We start from the raw sequence: 13881 nt of genomic DNA on the forward strand, positions 1-13881 counted from the left end.
TATTCAAGAGAAAAAAATTCAACAATTTCATTCTTTCATAAAAAAATATATTTCTATATAAACCATGTGATGTTTGGTAGATTTGTCAGCAAGCATTTTGCTTAAGTTTTTCAGCAGTCAAAGAGGGGATCTGTTTAGTTTTGTTGCTTTCAACAAAGAGAAATATTAGTTTTAGCATGACAAATCTAATATATCAATTGGATATATAATTTATAAGGTGGCCTTGATGGATAGCTTGCCTATCGTGGACCGAGGTTGAATTAGAAGACTTTTAGGCATAACTTTCCATCATTACCTAACCTTTTTTAGCCCAAAAGAAACAAGCTATAATGTTTTTAGATTATATCAAAATAAGGACGAGCCACCTTTTCCAACGAGATTGCTACCTAACAACCACTTAATAGTTGCCTAATTCCGATTTGTTTTTCTTAATTACTTACCTTGACCAATCATTACTAATTTTACATTGCTAATGGAATATTTGATATATCAAAATCTTCAAGGTTGATATATATATATATATATATGTCTTGTTCTCTTTCCTTCTTATTGAATAAATAACATTTATACTGATGGTTGAATAAGCGATTTGGAGTTCAATCCTACCAACACATCGGATATTTACTAGGTAGATCTGAGCTTTATTAACAATTACAAAAAGCCTTAATTATGACTAGTCCTTTTGAGGTATAGCACAGATGTGGCTAATGTTTTTTCTTGGGTCGTTACATCTTGGTCTAATGATAAAGAACTATCATCAAAAGTGGATGCCATAAGTTGAAACTTTCTCAAAAAAAAAAAAAAAAATTAACATTCATACTAACCATTCCTTATAATGCAATCAAACTTTCAATTCTCCTTCTTTCTTATTGTACTAACATTCATACTAACCATTCCTAATAATGCAATCAAACTTTCAATAATTATGTAATATTGTATACCTAGAGATATTATATATATATATATATATAATGATTTTAAGGTTAAAAATATAAAGGGTAGGAAAAGGTGAATGGTTGTGGCGATTTTATCCAAACGTGACCATAATAGCTCTCAATTCTAATGGTAAAAGAGAAACAAGCATTCCCGATATTAAGGACAAAATTGCCAAATGCCCTTTTCGGGCAAAAATAGCAGCTCTTTGCCCCATTTTCCAAACTAATTAAGGAAATGCCCCTCTTTTGTAACTTAATTTGTGATAAATCGAGTTTTTTTTTTAAAAATGAAGCCCTATAGTGGCGTTTTTAAGGACCTATAGTAACGTTTTAAAGACCTATAGTGGCATTTTGTAACTCAACCTCTATGAAATCGAGTTATAGACAATTTTTTTAACCTATAACTCGATTTCATAGAGGTCGAGTTACAAAACGCCACTATAGGTCTTAAAAACGTCATTTTAGGCTCCTTAAAAGCGCTGCTATAGGGCCTAACTTGATTTATCACAAATCAAGTTTCAAAATAGCGGCATTTCCCTAATTAGTTTGGGAAATAGGGCAAAGAGCTGCTATTTTTGCCCGAAAATGGCATTTGGCAATTTTTTCCCCGATAATAATTATGTCACTACTATTTCAAATCTTCTTCTAAAAACAAAAAATAAAAGATTTGAATTTAAGATCACTTCATATGAAGACCCTAGTCATTGGAAACGATAGAATCTTTTTTATTGTTTTAATCTTTGTAACATAAAATTAAAAAACAAAACACTCTCATTATTTCATTGGATCAAGACTACAAAATGAATATGCTTAAGAGTCTAAGCCCAAATCAAATTAGAACCAAAAGTGTAACATGCCTCGCCGAACTTATGTGTAAAGCTAAAAATAAAAATGATATCATGTATTCACAAACTCAAACTTGTTCACTTGACAAGTACAATGTCCCACGTATTTCTACATATGAATCTAGTTCTATGCAAAACATTATTTTGTTATTGTTATTCACGAAATTATGGCTATGATGCCTCCATACAAAAAAAACAACATGCACAAATACAAATTCCCACATCTTGAATTCATGGTGATAGATAAATTCAAGTCGACTCCGAGATTATTAAATTTTCAAAATTCCATAGGTAATAAATGTCAACTTATAATAATCGACAAAATATAAAAATAGATTTTATATTGCTCCGCTTGATATATAATATGGACGATTTTATGGGTGATGGAAGTGAGAAAACTATAAGAGAAACAAAGAGCTAGAGAGTAGAGAAGATAAGCTAGAGAGAAAAGATTGATGAATTTCTGTAATTCTATTTCAATTGATCAAAACTAATTGTACAATATGTATTTATACTAGAATTAACACCAGGAACAAAATATCTTGTTAAAGGGTTGGACCGCACGGTTCTTGACCGGTTCGTACGGTCCAACCCCGGTTTTAGGGGTTCACGGAATTGCCACATATGCCCGGTTCTTTATGCTTAAAAAACCGGTTTTCATCACGGTTCACGGTTTTCACGGTCCGACCTCCCGGTCCGGTCCGGTTCTGAGAACTATGCAAAATATCTGACTCTAACTAATTACTCTAACTAATTCCACATTATACGGATCCTACTCTAACAACCAATACAACTAATCCTAGTATTACACGTGTCCCTTATACATCTCCTAATTAACTTAAAACTGAACTACAAGTCGTATAGTAGAACTCATTAATTCATGTCTGTCGTATAGCAAGCTAATCTTCCAACACTCTGTTCCATTCCTCTACCTCTCTGCCTGAACTTGAACTAACTCTTCACTTCGATGCTTGCATTTGTCTTCTTCTTGCTTGCATCTGCCTTCTTCTTCTTGTTCTTATCTTTGCACTCATCCAAATTCTGACATTCCCCCTCAAGATGAGAAGCTGAACCATGTATATTCATCACACTCATCTTGCCTAATAAGTGTGTTAATTGTTGGTTGCTAAGAGCTTTTGTAAGTAAATCAGCTAACTAAGAATATGTAGGAGTAAAGAGCAGCCTAACAACATTTTCTTGCACCTTATCTCTTACTACATGGCAGTCTACCTCTATATGTTTGGTCCTTTTGTGAAACACTGGATTTTCTCCAATATAAATGACAGCTTGATTGTCACAAAACAATAGAGCTGGTTGAGGATGAAAAATCTCTAAATCCTTCAATAATGCCAACAGCCAAGTCATTTCACACACAGTGACAACCATTGCCCTATATTCCGCTTCTGCGGAAGATCTGGACACTATGGACTGTTTCTTGGACTTCCATTATATGAGAGAATCACCCAAAAAGATGCAATATCCTGTTGTTGACCTCCTGGTATCAATGCAAGAGGCCCAATCAGCATCTGTGTAGGCCTTCAAATGCAAATCTGATGTGGCTAATAGAAAAATACCTTGACCAGGACTACTCTTGATGTATTGCAGCACTTTGTATGTAGCATCTAGATGAGGCTTCCTAGGCTTTGACATGAACTAACTTAATTTGTGAACAGGATAGGCAATATCTGGCCTAGTAATAGTCAGATAAAGCAATCTTCCCACTAACCTTCTGTACACCCCAGGATCAGCCAACAATTTCCCTTGAAACTTGCTCAACTTCAAATTTTGCTCCATTGGCACCTTGGTAGGCTTACAAGCTGACATTCCAGCATCCTTCAATATCTCCAAAGCATACTTTTGTTGACACAAAGTAATACCCTTGTCTGATCTAGCTATCTCAAGTCCAAGAAAATACTTTAAACCCCTAAGATCCTTAAGTTTGAAATGATGATCTAAGGAAGTCTTAAGCTCCTCAACTGCTTGAACATTGTTGCTAGCTATGAGTATATCATCAACATAAACTACCAAAGCTATGAATGAATCATTCCACTTCTTTGTAAATAAAGAGTAGTCAGCTTTGGACTGTTTGAAACCATAAAGCTTGATTACAGCACAAAACTTTGCATTCCACTACCTTGAAGTCTGTTAAAGCCCATATAAAGACTTGTTCAATTTGCAAATCATATTCCCCCCTTTGCTGTGAAAGCCTTGAGAGAGTTGCATGTACACCTCCTCATGAAGATCACCATTCAAAAATGCATTATTGACATCCAATTGCACCAAATGCCAACCTTTCACAGCAGAAATGGCAAGAAGTGTCTTGACAGTAGTTAACTTTGCAACTGGTGAAAAAGTATCAGTAAAATCCAGCCCCTCTTGTTGAGTGATACCTTTAGCTACTAGTCTAGCCTTATATCTCTCCACAGAGCCATCAGCCTTGTATTTGACCTTATAGACCCATTTACAACCAATTGCCTTTTTTTTGGGAGGTAAGGGAGTAAGAGACCAGGTATTGTTTGAAACCAAAGCATCTATTTCAGCATTCATGGCTTTTTTCCAATTTGGATCCTTAACAACCTCATGATAGAATCTTGGTTCAGGAATAGAGGTAATGACAACACAAAATTTGGCATATGAAAGAGAGAGTTGTGAAGTGTCAATATAATCTAAAATAGGATATTTGGTAGAGAGTAAGGAAGTACCTGACTTGCTGTGTGAAGTGGATTGGGAAAGATCAGGAGATATGATGATGCTGCATTTGTAGGCTTGCAAATAGGAAGGTGGTTTAATGGACTTGGATGACCTTCTTAAGGAAGGAAGAGTGGCAGATTGAACTAAATCTGGTCCTTGAGAAGGAGATAAAGGACCAGGTGCTGTAGAATCTGGTAAGGCAGGATCAAAAGAACCAGAAGCAGGTATAATGGGTTCTGGTATGATAGAATCTGATATACCAGAATCTAAACTTGGATTAGATGTCTAAATGGGACCAGAATCATAAGAAGAAACATCTAAAGAAGGTGTAAGGGGTTCAGAAAACATGGGATCATGTGGAATGGCCACATTAGGACAAATATGAGGAAGTGAAATGGAAGTATGTGGTGAACAAATTGAAGAAATGAAAGGGAAAACAGTTTCATAAAAAGAAACATCCCTTGAAATGAAAATTTTCTTTGTGATCAAGTTTAACAACTTGTAACCCTTAACAGCAAAAGGGTAACCAAGGAAAACACAAGGAATTGACCTAGGTGAGAACTTAGACCTATTGTGAGCCAATGTGGAAGCAAAACAAAGGCAGCCAAAAACTCTTAAGTGATGATAAGAAGGAACCTTGTCATAAAGCTTCTCAAAAGGGGTTTTATGATCCAAAACAACACTAGGCAGCCTATTTATGATGTAAACTACAGTCAATACACAATCTCCCCAATAACAAAGTGGTATGTTAGACTGAAACTTTAATGCTCTTGCAATGTTTAGGATATGTTGATGCTTTCTTTCCACAATTGAATTTTGTTGTGGAGTAGCAACACAGGAATGTTGATGAACAATTCCATGTTGAGCATAAAAATCTTTCACAAAAAATTCTTGAGCATTATCAGTTCTAAACACTTTGATATTAGTGTGAAATTGAGTATGTATCATTTTATAAAATGAGATAAGCAAAGGCCTAGTTTCTGATTTGGATTTCATTAGATAAACCCATGTAGATCTTGTAGCATCATCTACAATAGAGAGAAAATATTTAAAACCATCATGAGTTGCTTTGGCAAAAGGTCCCCATACATCACAGTGAATCATATCAAAAGCATGATCAGATAAGTGATTAGAGTTGGGAAAAGGTAAACGTTTATGTTTTGCAATTAGACAAACAATATAGTCTTTATTGGAATGAAAGGAGGACATATCAGATACACAATGTTGAAGTTTATCATCAGAAGCATGTCCTAATCTAAGATGCCACAAGTAAGACTGAGTTACAATGGGAATATGAGAGACAGAATTAACAAAAGACTTCAAAACTAACTCTAGGATAGTAGAAGCTTCTAAAATGGACTTGCAATTGACTGAATCTGGCAGCAGATACAGATTACCATGAAGCTTACCCAATTCAATCATTTTCCAGCAAGTAAGGTCCTGTATGAAGCAATAATTTGAAAGGAAAACCAAACAACATGATAAAGATTTGGTTATTTTGCTTACTGAAATTAGATTGAAGGAAAAGGCTGGAACACAAATGACATCCATAGGAATTAAGGATGGAGTAACCTGTACTGTGCCTATGTGTGTGGCAAGGACTTTTTCACCATTAGGTAAATGCACATAAGAAGATATTTGAACGATTTTAGACCCTTTAAACCAACCAGATTAACCTAGTTAATTAGCCAAGTGATTAACTTAGTCAATTTATGCAGTTCTAGGTTATCACAATTAAATAATCATATCAAGAATAATAAGCAGCAGAAAAGTAAATAACACAATAATATGATGACCCAGGAAACCACACGGTAAAAATCTGGGGAGGATTTGACCTAGCTAGCCTCAAGGTAAACCTGAATCCACTATGTGAAAGAATCGAAGTTCATACAAAAGGACTTACAAGCTCCCCGCTTGACTTCCTAATACTACCCACCAGTAAAACTTACTGACACGACCACATGCAAGCTCCGAATCCACAGACTCCTTCTTTCTTGGATTCTCCACCAAGTACAAGCACCCACGCTTGTTATTCTTTAAGCTTCAATGGCAGCAACTGAGTTGATCATCAAGGTATTGAAAATATCTCTACCTAGAAAACCCTAAGTTTATGTGAAGGAAAGTTTCTCAAGGATCTCACAAGAGATTCACACAAACCGCACTGTACGAGCAACAATACACCCAGAGCAACTCTTAAAAACGTGGCTAGGATTTTGCCTTTTATACCTAGGGTAAAAAATAGAAAACCCAAAACGTTTAATGAGGTAGGGCTGAGTTAGAAAATTCAGCAGAAAAACATTCTGCTCGAGATTCGATCGATCGAGTCTAACTTTCAATCAATCGAGCCAGGCCGAAATGCACCAATGCATCTGCAGCCTCTCGATTCCAACTTTGCATAAAATATATAACTTTGAGCAAGCCTAAACAAGACTAAACATATTGTTTTGATCATGGTTTGCCAACATTACAATTTAGAGTTCTAAATACATTAAATCCTAAGTCTTTAAAACCTAACAAACTCCCCCTTTGGCAATCCGTGACAAAACACAAATTTAAAAGCTCAAAGTTTACAAGTAAAAACCCTTTACAAAAATAATGCTCATAAACTCAAATTCAATCCTAACTACCATCCATCAGTTGCAAGTGTAGACAATAGCTCAATTGAATCAACCTGTATATTCCTGAAACACTCAACAAATGCATAAACGCATGTGTGACAAAAAACAGTAAATCAACAGGTATGAACTTCTTGTATATTTCACACAACACATAATAAAGACATATATCAATGAATAACTCATAAATATAAATCAATATGCAGTGAATCACAAGAAACAAGAATCATGTATATCAAAAACAATGTAACTCCCCCTAACATGAATAGCCCCAAAAATGATATACAAAGTGAAGCACCTAGATACAATCTAATGTCTCCACTAGCTTCGCAGAACAAACAAAAAAAATAAAAACTCCCCCTAACTCTCAAAAACTCCTTCTCTACAGTGTCAAAACTACTCCCCTTTTTTGTGACGGAATGCCAAAGGACAATCACACGCCATCATCAAAAGGAGGTGGTGAGGGTGAACGCAGATGTGCTAAGTCGGCTCGCAAGGCACGAATCTTGTCAAGCAAGTCCACCAAAATCTGACTATGAGCCGCCTGAACGGTCATGACAGTCTCCAAAGTACGACAAATATCAAAGTCATCCAAAGGAGGTGGAGGAACATCAGCAACAGCAACATCACCAACAGGATGAGGTACATCCTTACTAGCAGGACCTGTAGAAGAAGAAGGAGGAGGTGTGCTACCAGAAGGCTCAAACCTAGGGTGTTTAGAGCCAGCTCGAAAATGAGCAGCCCTCTGTCGAAGAAAAGACGCACCGATGGGAGCAATAACATGAACGGACTCAGAGGAAAGGAAACCACTAAAATCAAGATAAAGCAAAATCCTATGAATGAAAATAGGATGGACAAGGGCATGAGAGGCAGATGAACTCCTATAAACTTCGTTCAAAGAATGAAGAAACAAATGAGGAAAACTGAGAAGAGCATCTGTCACTAGAGCATACAAAAAGACACACCGCTTGAGAGGAATAGTGTGAAGATGAGAAATGGGCCAGATAAAATTACAGGCTATCCTAAAGAAAAGATAATGCAACTCAGATAGCTCAGCAGAGGTAATCCTAGGATCAAAACTCCACTGGATAGAAGACCCAGTGATGTAAGACATGACATCACTCAACAAAGGAGACTCATTATAAGGGTAGACCGGATGCTGGACCAAGGGTACCCCTAGAGCATCATCCACTACAGTAGGAGTAATGGTGTATTTTACGCCTCGTATCCAGCTCTTTACTAAAGTGTTGGAATCATAGACGTGGATAGAGATGTTCGAAAAGAACTCTCGAATCAGGGTAGATGAAGGAGGAGGATCAGAAACATCCAGCAAAGGTAACCAACCCCGACGCTCAAAATTTGCCCTAATGGCAGGATCAAGCTCATCTAAAAGAACAGAACGCTCAGCCCAAATCTTTCTCTTAAGGTTCAGCTTCTCTCTTGGTTTTTCTTACTCGGAAACTTCTCACAGTCAGAAGAAGGTGGGGGTGGTGAATGTGAGAGAATAGACCTATGTGCTTTAGTCTTCCTAGGCATGATGCTAAGGAAAGGACAAAGACATAAGGAGAGAACCAAAAGAACACAAAAAATAAAATATAACCAAGGGCAGACTGCAAGTTAGCACAAAAAAATATAGAATAAAAATCTATATGATGCATGAACAAGTACAATGTCATGATGTATGTACTAATGCAGTGAACAAAGTTCAAATTAAGTTCAATTTCACAAAATTGGCTTGAGCATAGGATTTCTAACAAAACCCTAAAAATTTGAAAAACCACTTGAATGTTTTGAAACAAATTTGATAAATTGATCATCACACAGTGTTGAAAACAAATTAAAATGACCAATTTTATCAAAACAACAAGTCAATTTGATCAATTGAACCCAATTGAACAAATCCCCAAATCGGATCAATTTCAAACCCTAGAATTTTCAATTTTTCACAAAACTCCAAATTGATCAAATTAACTATCATAGATTATGAATATATTCATATAGCAACAAAACCCATTGATCAATTTCACAAAATAATGCTTGATTCAATAAAAATCCCAAAATATGCATAGTTTGAAATTTCCAAATTAAAATGCATGAAAAATGCATGAAAGGAGAAAATAAAAGCAAAAGGAAGGGCAATATGGACATACCGGCTTAAGGAGAGAGAAACCTTGCAAAAAATTTGGAAGAAAACGACAAAAAATTTGCTGTGGAGCCTTGCCGAGTCAGAGAGAGAGAAAAAGTTTGAAAACTTTTTGAAAAAGTGTTTTGAATTAGTCAAAGAACAGTGTTTTAAAAACCTGATTCACGATATTCGATCGATCGGATCAATCCGAGACTTTTAAAAAACATTTAAGCACATTTTCGATCGATCGAAAAACAAAATGGATCGATTGAAATAGGAAGGGGCTCACAAAAATGTTTGAGAAAAAACACAGTTTTGAAAAAGATTAAACACATTTTGGGCACACTCCTCAAAGCATTAAAATTGAAGAACATAATGCATGAGTATGAGATGAAATGCTATTTTTTTTTTCAAAAACCCAAGTTTTAATCCCAGTTTTCTAAAGAAAATTTCAACCAATCTCCCTTTAAATTCTCAAGCAAACAAATGTTTTGCATAATAATCAAAGTATTTTCAAACTTGGTTGGTCAGACCAAAAACACACAATAACATGTACAGTGTTTAGCAAAGAGTAACTTGTGTAATATGTGTAACTAGCAAAAGCTTGAGATACATGTGAGGTGATATGTAAATAGCAATCAATCACAAAGTCTACAAAATCCATTACATAGAATTCAAAAGAGACCATCACCTAAAGAGTTACATCATATAACTCACACATCTCCTAGAACATAAGCTTGCAATCATGTAAGTTTCTTGAATTTTGCCTCATATTTATGTGAATTGGCATCAAGCCTAATAGTACACACCAGTTTTAATTATATGAGTTTGACATCAAGCCTAATAGTACACATCAATTTTAAGCATTAAGCAATTTATCGAGGCTACACTTTCTCGAGCACAAAATCTTATGATATACACTAAGGTGTTCATGATTGGCTAGTGAACAGTGGTGAGATGGTTATTTATGTCTTTCTCAAAAGGATCAAGTCCGACAGTCAAATAACATGTGACTTCAAGATTAAGACAAAATGATAAACACCATAAACATCTTCCCCACACAACATGCACTACAAAACTGTTAACTAGCAAAGTGTAATAAATAAGCTCATCAAAGCTAGACAAGGTACACAAGACATGTTATAAGTAAATAGATTGACCAACCTTGTTTTCAAAGACTAAGAAAATAATGCCAAACACAATTTGCTTTTCTCCCTTTTTTTTTTTTAAAGAGAAAACAAATAAATCCTAGAATGAAATGCATGAATGTTATGCAATGCAAATCCTAGAAACAAAAAAAAAATACAAAAACCAAAGAACAATAGTCTCAAAAGAATAGAGCAATGAAGCACAAGGACCATGTCAGAAAGACTCAATTTGGTCGAGTCTTTTGCATCCAAAACCTTTTAGATGCACCACAAGCATTGGAATTCCTATTCACGTTCGAGTGATTTCCAACTCCAGGATTGGAATAAAGGTTTAAAGCCTTTACCAATTCACCAATGAGTGCCATAAGATCTTGTGCTTGAGGTACAAACACTTTTGGTTTGTTTGCTCTCTTAGCAGCTTAAAGCTTGTAACAGTTAGGACGAATGTATCCAGACTTTTCACAAAAATGACAAACCCAAGCAGGTTTACCATGCATCTTGTCCTTAGAAAGGGTAGACTCCTTAGGTTTAGACTCAACCAGATCAACCCTAATTTTCCTAGGAGGTGAAACTTCTATAGGTTTGACAACCTTACTCACAGGTGGTTTGACAGTTTCACTCACAACCTCACTCACGGAAGGTTCAGAAGAAGACGAAGGAACAAAGTTCGTGGAATGTAGTGCAGACACAGAGATGCTTTCAACATATCCTAAACCAGATTTGTCAGAATGATACTTTTGAACATTCAGCATTTGATAGCAGATCTAGCAACAGATAAATCATGTTCCAAAGTTTTAACTTTATCAAGCAAGAGCATATTCTCAGATTTCACATGGTTCAAAAGATCATTAGCATCAAATAATTTAACAAGCAAATTTTTCTTTTCAAGCTCAAGAGAATCAATTTTCTTCAGGCCAAGTTCAACATTCATAGCATCCTTTGCAGCAACTTTGCAAAGTTTATTATAGGCCTCTTGAAGATCTGCATCCTCAGAGAGTTCCCTATCAGAAGGGTTCTCTTCAACAAACACGCTTTCATTGACTACAGCAGTAGCAGTGAAAGCAATAAAGTTTTCATCTTCATCACATCTAGACTCATCATCAGAAACTTCATTATCACTAAGGGTTACAGCCATAGTTTTACCCTTAGACCTCAAGTAAGTAGGACATTCAGATTTCACATGACCATACCCTTGACAACCAAAACACTGAGGACCCAAAGAAATGTTTGAAGATTGACCTACTTTTCTCTAGGTTTTTCAAAGTTATTCACCTTAGTGGAATCATTCTTCCTAAAGTTTCTAGGTTCAGCAGTGTTTGTACCTCTTGCCTTTCGGTTGTTATTTCTAAGAAAATTTCTAAAGTTCTTGGCAAGATACGCAATCTCTGTAGTAAAGAGCTCATCATCAAATCCACCAACCTCAACATCATCAACTGATTTTAGAGCCATTGATTTGGATTTGTTAGCTTTGGGCAGGTCTAACTCATAGGACTGAAGAAATCCTACAAGCTCATCAACAGAGATGGAGTCCACATCCTTGCTCTCAGTAATGACAATCACTTTGAGCCTAAAGTCTTCAGTTAAAGATCTAAGAATCTTCCTAACAATTTTAGGTTGATCATAGATTTCACCCAAATTAAAAGCAGAATTAACAATATCATTCAGTTTAGCATAGAATTTATCAAAAGATTCATCATCAGACATTCTAATACTTTCAAATCTAGAAGTTAATTATTGCAATTTATTGATCTTAACTATCTTTATGCCTTCATGCACAGTCTAGAGGATTTTCCAAGCAGTATGAGCAACCTCAACATTTGAGATTCTCTTAAATTCCTCCATAGAAACAGTATTGAAGATGACATTCATAACTTTGCTATTGAAACCAGCTGCTTCTTTTTGAGAAGTTTGTCATTCACTCACAAGAGTAGTGGGCTTCTCCCATCCATACTCAACGGAATTCCAAACCCACTCATCAATGGATTTTAGGAATACTTTCATCCTTACTTTCTAATAAGCATAGTTATTCCCATCAAAGTAAGGAGGAACAATAAGAGAGTGTCCATGCTCCATGACAACAGGGGTCAAGGATCAGCTCAAAGATCAAAAAAAAATCTTAAACAAGAGAGCTACCCGCTCTAATACCACTTGAACGGTTTTAGACCCCTTAAACCTACCAGACTAACCTAGTTAATTAGCCAAGTGATTAATTTAGTCAATTTATGCAGTTCTAGGTTATCACAATTAAACAATCATATCAAGAATAATAAGCAGCGAAAAAGTAAATAACACAATGATATGATGACCCAGAAAACCACATGGTAAAAACCTGTGGAGGATTTGACATAGCTATCCTCAAGGTAAACCTGAATCCACTATGCGAAAAAATCGAAGTTCATACAAAAGGACTTACAAGCTCCCCGTTTGACTTCCTAATGCTACCCACCAGTAGAACTTACTGACACGACCACGTGCAAACTCCGAATCCACGGACTCCTTCTTTCTTGGATTCTCCACCAAGTACAAGCACCCACGCTTGTTATTCTTTAAGCTTCAATGGCAGCAACTGAGTTGATCATCAAGGTATTGAAAATATCTCTACCTAGAAAAACCTAAGTTTATGTGAAGGAAAGCTCCTCATGGATCTCACAAAAGATTCACACAAACCGCAATGTATGAGCAACAATACACCCAGAGCAACTCTAAAAAACGTGGCTAGGGTTTTGCCTTTTATACCTAAGGTAAAAAATAGAAAACCCAAAACATTTAATGAGGTAGGGCTGAGTTGGAAAATTCTGCAGAAAAACATTCTGCTTGAGATTCGATCGATCGAGTCTAACTTTCGATCGATCGAGCCAAGCCAAAATGCACCAATGCATCTGCAGCCTCTCAATTCCAACTTTACATAAAATATATAACTTTGAGCAAGTCTAAACAAGACTAAACATATTGTTTTGATTATGGTTTGCCAACATTACAATTTAGAGTTCTAAATACATTAAATCCTAAATCTTTAGAAACTAACAATATTGAATTAGTGATCTTAGTGAACAAAGAAATGGAATGAATAATGTCGTCAGTATCCCCTGTGTCAAGAACCCAAGTTTCTTCATTGTAAGCTGTTTTGTTTGAAGGATTTTCAGTAAAAATTGAATTCTTCAAACTAAGACAAGTTGAATCCTGAAAAGAGGCACAAGAAATACCTAATAGTGCTGAATTTACTGAGTGAATGGCATCAGGAGTGGCAGAAGATGGTGCATGAGAGCTTAACAAAGATAACAGTTGCTGGCATTGTTCAGATGTGAAAGGAAAAGACCCTAGCTGTGATGCACCTTCAAATTGACCAGAATCAACATTAAGACTCACTTGATTAGCCATGGACATCTTGCCCTTTTGCTTATATCCTGGTGGAAAGCCAATTAACTTGTAGCATTTCTCCATGAAATTTCCAGCCTTGCCACAATGACTGCAGATAGGTCTGCCCTTTCCTTTTGTGTTCTTCCCACTTTGATGAAATCCTTG

Source organism: Quercus suber, unplaced genomic scaffold (genome assembly GCF_002906115.3).
Source record: "Quercus suber isolate HL8 unplaced genomic scaffold, Cork oak 2.0 scaffold_1, whole genome shotgun sequence".
In the NCBI taxonomy this organism is placed as follows: domain Eukaryota; kingdom Viridiplantae; phylum Streptophyta; class Magnoliopsida; order Fagales; family Fagaceae; genus Quercus; species Quercus suber.